The sequence below is a fragment of the Conger conger genome, chromosome 6 (assembly GCF_963514075.1).
Source record: "Conger conger chromosome 6, fConCon1.1, whole genome shotgun sequence".
In the NCBI taxonomy this organism is placed as follows: domain Eukaryota; kingdom Metazoa; phylum Chordata; class Actinopteri; order Anguilliformes; family Congridae; genus Conger; species Conger conger.
In genome coordinates, this window is record NC_083765.1 from 40,170,850 (window position 1) to 40,179,923 (window position 9,074).

Here is a 9,074-nt window from a genome sequence, read left to right on the forward strand (position 1 = left end):
AAAATGCCTATTTACTGGATCTCCATTTGTGGGAAAAAAACATATATTTGTTGTGTAAGGGCATATTTATTCTGTTTGTTCTAGAACATGGCAGAACTGCATATCTCCTCTCCGAGTCGCCTGACACTCTGTCTCGTGAAATGCTTATGGCATCCAGACTTTCAGTACTTCGCTCAGAATTGCAGTTTATCAACTCCTTACACAAGCACTTCTGCATCAACGTCTGCAGTGAGTGTATCTTTTCAAGTTCATGCAATGAAAAGTGCCCTTGCTCGGTATTAATAATTAAATACTTTTGATCATCTATCAGAAAATATCCTCACTGTAGATCACATGAATAATTCAGCAGCAAGTTGGCAGCCTTCAGTGCAATTAAACATGAGAAAATGACTACCAAGGTAATCATTGAGGGCTCACTCTGCTGAAATTCATTTTTAGTGCAATTACAAAAGTCCTTCTTTTTTAAATTTTTTATTTTTTATTTTTTTTTGCAGACGATTTTAAAGACTGAGCCTCAAATGGCAGTAACCATATTGACAAAAAAAATCATGCAGAGTACTTCGGACAAAATGGCTCCCATGATTTAAAAATACTTTGTACTGAAGCAGACACAAACATACACAGACATGCAGACACACACACACAAACACAGAAGGCATAATCAGTGAGTGCCTGGTCAAGGGTAGTTTTGGCTGTATTGCCCTTCTCCTCAAATCCCAGGCCTTTAAGTGCTTGTCAATGAAGCATTCAGTACAATTTCCCAGGAAAGCAGTACCCAGCAACCATACGACAGCTGATTGTCCATATTTAACACACACACAAACACACGCACATGAATGCATGCACATGCACATACACACACACAAAAACACACACACACATGCACCCATGAACACACTGCCTCCAGAAAGAGTATGTATTGCTCTCGGCCCCTTTTGTAATAAAACAAACTGAGTATCTGTGGGCCCCTAGAATCATCACCACCTTTCACCCAACTAGCGATGCCCCTATGTACGCTTGCACACACACACACACACATGCACACACACACGCACACACGTAGCCCTAGCCCCCCTTTGTTGTAAGCGAGTGCATTATATTAAAGAGAGCAGTCTCTCTCATTGCCATAACTCCTTGTCATTAGTGCATGACCCGGCCTTCCTGTCTGTACTGCTTTTAAACCGCCTGGGCCTACTTGGGTGTTTCTCACAGGAGACTTTCCTGAGGAGCCCAGTGGTTCCCTGTTAATGCCACATACAGTACCAGTCAGGTTTGGGGACACTTTACCCTTTTCTGGATTTTTTGATGAATGTTTTATTTCTACTTTTTGTAATGAAACAATTCATAATCAAAGTGCAGATTCTCAGCTTTTCAGTCACGTTTTCATACATTTCAATATTTGAGACAAATTATCATAATGTCAAATAAAATAGTCATACTATATATATATTGTTGCATATCCATTGCATACCATGACTTCCTGATGTCTGTGACCTATCAACATCACCAGTCTAATTTTGAGGTTATCCTACAAGCGATACTATAACTCCTTGCAGTTGAATGGATCTCTATGGGAATTGGGGTGTGAGACTAGTTTCAGCTGTAAATTATGCTGATACAGTATGGAACACATTTGTTGGCTAAATGGCTTTATGTCATCAAAGGTCCGAGGAAACCAGTCTCAAACAACCGTGCTGCTACTAGATACTTCAACAGTAGATACTTCAAGGGTTGTTTCTCCTGAATAATTCCTCTACTAAGTTGAACAGGAAAATCAGTCAGGAGAAATGTCCCTTGTAGTATCTACAGCATATCTGGCAGCAGCACAATGGTTTGAGGCTAATCTGATACCTTGGACCCTTGATGACATAAAGCCATTTAGCATACAGCCATGTATTCTGTACTGTTTTGGTGTAATTTACAGCTGAATCTAGTCCCACCCCTCCAGTTCCCATAGAGATCCATTTAATTACAAAGAGATTTTTGTATCACTTGTACGACAACATGAAAATATGATATCCAGACTCTAGTGATGTTGATAGGTCAGAGACTTCAGGAAGTTATGGCATGCAGAAAATATGCAACCAAATACAAAACATGACTATTTTATTTGACATTATGTTAAATAAAATAAAATAAAAATCTTTGTTGTTTCACACCATAACATACACAGAACGTACAGAACCCACCGACATAATTCCTGAATGCGTGTCATTTTTAATCGCCCGAAGTGTTTACATTTTCAGCGCGTTTATGGAAGATTAACTGGCTCGTTCCATTCTCGGGCAGTTGGACATAGTTTGTGTTCGTTGGCAGCAAGACGGTTCCCGTAGGATTTCTGCAAAAGCCAAAGTAATAAGTCAATCTCAAATACTCCTAAGTTTTTTAGTCTTATATCCACTTGAAATCTTATTTATGTTGCATTTTTGCTAAATAACCCAAAATATTGCCAATGAAGTGAGAAAGTTTGACTAATTTCAAGTTTTGCCAATGGGGTAAGACAATTTCACTTGTCAAGCAGTAATTTAAAACATGGTAATATTTTGTCCTTGAGAGAATAAAATAAGATTTGAAGTCTCATTACAAGACTAAAACACTTGTCATTGACTTTTCTTTGCAGCGTGTGCAATAATATTCCACTTTATTTCCCCCAACATACTCCTTACCACAGCACCATAAAAGCTGTTAAATTACTCATAATTCCCGGTGGCAGATCAGTTCGATTTGAAAGAGGGGAGACTAAAACAGGCTATTTATTCAGCTGTTCAACTCAAGAACAAGTTCAACAAAAAAAGGAGGTGTGGGGAGTGGACACTGAGGTCTGAGTGTTTGGATGAGGTTTTTCCTCTTCTGTAGCAGTGACTTCTGAAGTGAAACTTCATCCACTCGCCTGTGTCTATGGGGCCACTGCAGGGGGCGTGGGGCCAAAACAAAGAGCTGTATGTGAGAAGGAGACTCCTGTCAGGAACATATTGCTTGCCTCTCGTACTGAGGGGAATTTCCATTACAAGTGGTGCTTTAAAACAGAGGCATTCTTAGTATGCATGTGAAACAAGCCAAGACTGTTGGTATGTACAATGATTAAGTATGGTTATGGATATTGTTATGGTTGAAGTTTTGCTGAACAGACTATGCAACTGCCACTATTTCGATGCATTTCAAGTTAAGTTATAGCCCAGTTTGTGCACTTTGAATACTTACTTTATTATGTCCTATGAAGTTTTCTATTGATATCTACATGGAAGAACATCAAAAGTACAAACTGACGTTACAACAAAGACATGCAATCAGCTGTTATGGACTAAGATTAGCCTCCACAGTGTGTCCAGGTCCCTATGCTGAACTGCAGTACTGGTGTACTCTGCATCTCAGATAGACCACAGTCCACCTCTCTTCAGGGACATTGCACAAACAAACCCATTTATTTCACCAGTATAGAAACAGGATATATGAAAATACATTGTAAATGTGTGGACTTTTATAGACAGTTTAAAATGATAATACATATACTTTATTATCATCACGTTATATAGCCTACTCAAAAAGGTTGCTGTGCCTGAAAACCACAATATAGTTTGTATATTTGCCCATATATTGTGCAGTATTGGAGTGTCTCAATGTTACATGTGATTGTATCATAAATTGTCATATTTTCTGTATATTCCATTTATGAGAAGGTGGCCCTGTTGTGGAGAGGTTGAGGGAGAAGGGGAGTAAAGTGGTTCTGACTCCCTTACTGCAGGCCCCAGATCAGTGGCTCCTTGTGGAGACTTTCCTCTCCTCTCCTCTCCACTCCTCTCCTCTTGTATGAGTTCCAGATGTTTCGAGTTCTTCGATTCCCAAGGGGCTTACATAAGATCCATGTGATCCACTGCCTCCCTAAAAAATGCTTCAAGCACCCGTGTGCGTGTGTGTGTGTTTGTGTGTGTCTATGTGTGTGTGAGTGTTTGTGTGTGTGTGTATGTGTGTGTGTTTGAGAGAGAGAGAGAGAGAGAGAGAGAGAGAGAGAGAGAGAGTGTGTGTGTGTTTGTGTGTAAAACTAGTGGGCGTTTGACAGGGGGCAGCAGGATGCTGTTTTGATGACCTTTCTGTCAGGATCAGATCCATTAATCTACAGACACATCAAAGTTAGCTCAGAGCATATACAATATCACATTTCAAAAAGGGAATGGATTCAGTCTGCTTGACTTTAGTGAAACTTCTTGGAACCCCAAAAATGTTTTTGCTAAAAAGTCATTTCCAAAAGAGCTCATTTTACTTACTCTTGGAATAATACTTTTCTTTTCTAATAAAAAATGCATACCTGAAAAATGTATTAATACTCCGTATGAACTCTGTTAAGTCCTGTGCACTTGCACACATACAATTGCAAAGTGAAATTATTGTGCCACACACTTTTTGTCATTAAGTCTTCTGGTGACAGTTATATCGGAAATCAATTTAAAGCATATGCAGTGCTGATATTGGGAAACTGTCCAGTTCTGTGTTTTCTGTTATCTGTTTAGTCTAAGTCTTTAGTGTTTCCATTTATTTTTACTCTCTGTGCACACCACGGTCTGTCTGTTCATTCATTCCCTGTCATTTGTTTCACCTGTCTCCCACTTCCTGATTGTCTCTCATTACCTGTGTATAAAAACCTCTTTGTTAATTGAATTTGTTGCCAGATTGTTATGTGTCCCAATCTTACTCTCCAGCGTTATTTCCTGATTGATTCCTGTTACAAACTGTTTTGTCTTAGTCTTCCACCTTTTGCTTTACCAGTCTGTCTCATTTTGAACCGTAGTTTATCAACCCGTTTTGGTTTTTCAACTTTTGTTTCGGGATTCTGTTTTTGTTTGGCTTGCCCGTTTGTTATGGAACCTCTGACCAGTGACTTCGACTTAATTTTGGATTATCCCTGCTATCTCTGTTTGCTGGTGTATCGACCCTCGCCTGTATAATCTGCAGCCAAGTTTATAATAAAAACTCTATTCGAGACTACTCTGTGGTCTTGCTACTGGGTCCTGTTGTTCTGAGTCCTGACAGAAACAGACAGTGTGGGAGGTGAAGGAGCTTCACTCACCGGAACGCAGCAGTCAGTACCACCTGGTATACCTTTGGACCAGGTCCTGGTAAAGTACAGCTGCTAAGATAATAATCATCAATCATAATCGTAGTAACAACATATTAATATAATTAATAATTTATGTATTTTTCATGAAAGTCTATTTTAGGGTGGTTATTTATGTGAAGACCCCTGATGAGTGACATTCATCAATATGTTGTTCAAACCTTGGGCCTTGAGTTCCTGATGGGGTAGAATGGTACTTCATCAATGGTTTCAATTAATCTTAATATGTTTGTCAGGCCAAAATGGGCCGAGAGATGGATTGTGATATGGATCTGGAATGATGTGGTGGAAATGATTGGGGATTATCGATGGCCAAGTACCTCACAAAGTCTCTCCCATCTATCAGAGAGGGAAATAGAATGATGAGTGTGTGGCGTAGTACGTTTATTTTCCCTCTTCATGGCTCCTGCCCATTTCTCACCATGTTACAGTCAAACTATATCTCATTATAGGCATCATAGGCCTATAAAATATAAATGCATAAATTGCTTAATTATATGCAACTATTAGGCCTAATGTGATTATGGTACCCACTTGTAATTTCCAAATATGAGGTAATGCTATTGGTCTGCATCTTTCCAATTAGGTTATGGCAGCTGTCGCATTTTAAAGCATTGTCTATTATATAAAGTGGATTACTGAAGATTAAAGTGCCACGCGGATCATGCCTCTTAGACATCTCAATGGAAAATTCGAAGATGAATGTATTTAATTTCATGTATCATGCCATTTAAACACAAGCACGCGTTATCACACGTTAGTTAAATTACATGGCAGTCTCATCCATCAGTGTACACATAGTTCAGATAACGCACGATTACTTGGAAGTTCCGCTTCGCGTGAATTGATCATGATGCTTAATTCGTCTGTTCACTCATCCAGTCTGTCACATTTAAAATACATGCAATGTCTGGCACTATGGGTTAGTATGACGCTATATACGGAGATGCTGCTGAGGTGGTGTGTCTAATCTGCTCTCGAATAGCCTCCGAGGCAGATAGGCTACTGATGGCCTGGAACAGCACACCTGCTCAGACACTGTTTTCCAATCCAGTTGCACTGACAGACCACGTAGCCTAGCTACCTCTCGTCGACATTGTCTGGAGTTGTAATCTTGTCCAACAGGTGAAGTTGCTTCTGTCTGAGGCCCGAGCTCGTAAATTCTGCGCCTCACGATTCACCACGCCTATAGACCCGCCCCAGGTCTGTGATTGGACACCATTCTCACTGTGTTAAGACACAGAAGCAGGTCAAAGCACTTTAGCTGGAATAATGCGCCTTGCGACGTGTGCGCAATTGCATTCTATGCGACTGATGCTCTACATTGTGGGAAAACATAGCTCTCGAAATGAAACACAATAGCCTACGTTTGTGCATGGTTACATAAAATGTGTAGGCCTATGGTAAAGCACTATCAATTAACACCATTACCAAAAGCAGTAATTGTGTGCGAATGCGCGCGTGCATGTGTGTGTCAGCCAATGTCGCATTTTGTAGATTTACTCAGTAAAGTTTCAGTATTATAATTATACTACAAAAGTTTGAAATGTGTTGTTTGGTATTGCATTTCTCTTCTCCGGTGGAAATGTAGGCTAATAATATCTAGCCATATGAACTATGTCTAATTCATTAAAGTTCGTCTTTTCATCGTGATCGAGTATAGATAGGTAGTCTAACTAAGTAATCATATTTGGGCACGTAGGCTACTCTAACGCGTGAGGATCTCAGTCTTGGGGATACCCTCCTCCCCCCAATATCCCCCACCCCTCCCGCATTTAAAAATCCTGCGCATCGCTTGCAAATAGACTCAGACTGGGGCACTCGCAAGTGGAAGAATTACCTGGTATGTCGCATAATATTGTAAATGCTTGTTTTCTTCAGTCTTCTGTATTATATGTTTTTTTCTGAAATTGAGTAGGTATGAGCAGGGAGGGATCTATGAAAACGCTGAGTTGCCAAGTGCTTATAGGATAGTCCGTAGCCTATTCATTCACACGGCGCACTATCTGAGTAATGCGTGTCCTTTCGTGTTCAGTCTGTCTCCAGTAGCGTTTGTGAATGTCCTCATTTTGTTTCCTTGGTGTCGTTGATGTTAACTGCAGGAGAGAAACCGTCATTTGTTCTGGAACCAAAGTTCGAGGTGCTTATTTCTAATTTGGAGTGCCCAACAACAACACGCAACATATCTCTTGATATATTTGAGAGGGAAACCGATAGAAATGGCTTCAAATGGGGAAAACGAAGATTCTGTGGATCTATCGGAGGACCAAATCAATACACTGGAGGAGAACTTTACGAGAGGAAAGCATCCAGATGAGACGACTCTTATGCTAATCGCGGCAGAGTGCGGACTGAGCGAAGGAGAAACAGCGGTGAGCAGCCTACATGCAGATTAAAATAATTTGATGTTATTATATTAAAAATGTAAAATTTTGATTTCAGAAGCCGAATGTTCCCTGTGATCTACGATTAGCCTAATTGTGGAAGGGCGCGCTGACTGTACAAAAAAGACAGTTCTCCACTTGCCAGTAGGCTATAGCTCCTGTACTGTCTGGCTGTTCGTATGCACCTTATAACCTGTATTTTGTTTTTGCTTCACTTGTTTTCAGAAACTCATGGGACACACCCACCAGTTAGTTTGTAGTAAGCGCACACTCATGGCGGGCTTTCTAATTGATAATCGTCCGACAGAAAACACAAAATGCAAGTTCAGAAATTTCGTGTAGCCTTGGATCATTTTATAGCAGTAGTATAGACGAAGCAAAAAAGGATAAAAACACAACATATAAAATAGAACCATGATTAATGATATGAAATAACTGAACGCTTGCTTTTACGTGGAATAAATAATAACCGAACCTATGACTGTTGTCAGAGGGGAGTTGTTTGTGTAGTTTTCATGTCAAGTACATTTTCGCAGTTTATTCACTGACGTCACTGCAATCGTGCGTCCTATGTACAAGCACCACTCCCATTAGCCCATCGGTTGTTTAAAAGCCTGTGTAGGTTCAAGTCTGTTGGCGCTCAGTCAATATTTTCTTTCCAAACTCCACTTTGCCTTCTTGTTGTGTGGCATGCTGTTATTGTCGTACTACAACCTGCAGCCCTTGTGCGCCCAGAAGTCCAGTCAAATTCCAAAGTACATCAATTAGCAACTCATTTTCAACTGCGGTGCAGAAAGGAACCGATTCGCTGGTTACGTAAGAGTTCTCACATGGCAACATGCTGTTAAACCGGCCATGCCGAACTGCTAAAGCCTGATTCACTGTCAATCACCTCCCACGAGCTCACTCAAAAGAATGCGCGCATATCAGACAATATTTTCGATTTCAAGAAGAAAAAAAAAAGCACCACACTACTATTATCACTGAATCAGCCCTAATACCTTGCACGCTAAATGTGTTAATTTTGTTTTCCAATTTGCATGCATATGTGAACGTCTTTTTAAATATATTATTTTATTTTCATGTATTAATTTTTTATCAGTGACAAAAATGTTAATCACGGTTACACGAATGAGATATATTTAGACAACTTTTTGATACGGCTGTATTAAAGGCATGGCATTTGCCTTTATGTTGGTTTTGCTTATTGGTGCGTAAAGGGACTGCAATGTACAAAGCCACCCCGGCCCATAGCCTTGAGCAAATAGTTTGATTTCACAATATTTGCCTCTGTGGAGGACGATCAGATACAAAAATGCAAATCAAGAGGTGACAGATTCTCCTCAAACCAGTCATTCCTGCTCATTTTCTGTTACACCGTACAATAGATATTTTAATATATTGCACTGTATCATGTACAAAATATGGGCATTAACCAGTTTAGGGGTTAATATAACCCCTTGTCTTTTGTCAAGTTGAAGTTTTGATTGTTTTTTATTTTTTTATGAAGAAAGTTGCGTGTCAGCGGTCACAGAAAATAAGAAAAACTTTTTCTATATGTGGAAATCATAGTGCTCTAA